Below are 1,531 nucleotides of genomic sequence, written 5' to 3' on the forward strand. Positions count from 1 at the left end.
AAAGGTGGCTGTCAGTTTCCACTTTCTGAAGTTTTCAAATGTTCTTTCTCTCTTTCTCTTTCCCTCTTTCGATACAAAAGGAAGTACTGGAAGAAATGTCCCCAAAAATGTTTTGAGTTCACAGCAACTTTATCAAATACAAAAATAAATAAATAAATACATACATAACTGGGGATATTGTTATGAGGTCAATTTTCCATTTATCAAAATTTCCTTTCTTGACAAACACAATTCACTGGTCATTTTAAGTTTTAAGGAAAGTGCTGTATTTAATGGCTCATGCATATTTTCATTGCTTGATGTTGTCCATAGTTTATTGATTGCATATTCTTTCTCTTCAGCAAAATGGCAGTACATTGATGAAGAACATGGGATCCCGTGGGTTAACACCACACTAAATGTAACCTAACACTCTTAGATGCTCGATGTGTAGGCCAGAGCCTCCTAGTCTATAATGTGAGTAGGACATATACTATACAGCATGAGATAAAGTTTAAACAAGTTAGTGTTCAGCTGTAGGATCTCAGAGCAATCTAAAGCACTGAGGTTGCCTAGGGACAAACATTTTCATGAATTCTATTTTTTATTTAGTTTTATTTTTTAGATGGACAGGAAGTAGGATTTATTGGTGAGTATTAAGAGGGGGAAGCACAGTGGAAGCCCTCATGAGTGCGGGGCCTGCCACTTGTCCAGAGGGCCATGACTAGGGATGTAGGCGACCCCACAGCCATCTGGGATGAGCTGCTTCTCAGCCACCATGTCTTCAAATTCATTCACATTGAATTTGTTGAAGCCCCACTTCTTTGAGATGTGGATCTTCTGGCGGCCAGGGAACTTGAACTTGGCCCTGCGTAGGGCGTCAATCACATGCTCCTTGTTCTGCAGCTTGGTGAGGATCGACATGATAACTTGGCCAATGCAAACCCCGGCCACAGTGCCCTGGGGCTTTCCAAAGGCACCTCGCATGCCTATTTGAGCCTGTCAGCCCCAGCACAGGACGATGTCTTGTTGATGCGGATGACGGGGAAGGAGTGGAGCCACACCCGGATATGGAAGCCATCTTTGCCACAACTTTTTACCATGTACTTATTGGCACAAATTCGGGCAGCCTCCAGGGCTTCAGAGGACAGCTGCTCAAATTCATCTGACACCATGAGGCCATAAAGCGGAAACTCATCCACTTTTACCTTCTTCCGCCCCAGGTCAAAGATGCGAATCTTGACATCAAGGACACCTTGGCAGAAGCGAGACTTTGGGTACGGCTTGTTCTTACAATACCGATAACAACCCGCGGGGCGGCGGCCCATGGCGACACCAGGATCTTCAGTGGTGCTCTCAAGGGAAAGAGAGCATGAATTCTTATTAATATAATGATTTATGTACTTTACCTCAATTTATTTTTATTTTTATGTTTAATTGACAAATAGAATTGTATATGTATATATATATATGCATATATATTTTTTTCTTTTTTTTTTTTCTTTTGAGACGGAGTCTTGGCTCTGTTGCCCAGGCTGGAATGCAGGGGCGC

General features: G+C 42.5%; 1 pseudogene; it reads right to left on the minus strand.

The window, feature by feature from the left end:
- Positions 1-648: 648 nt before the first annotated feature.
- On the minus strand, positions 649-1,324 carry LOC744808 (large ribosomal subunit protein uL16-like; annotated as a pseudogene).
- Between the last annotated feature and the right edge of the window lie 207 nt (positions 1,325-1,531).

The sequence above is a fragment of the Pan troglodytes genome, chromosome 22, assembly GCF_028858775.2.
Source record: "Pan troglodytes isolate AG18354 chromosome 22, NHGRI_mPanTro3-v2.0_pri, whole genome shotgun sequence".
NCBI lineage: Eukaryota > Metazoa > Chordata > Mammalia > Primates > Hominidae > Pan > Pan troglodytes.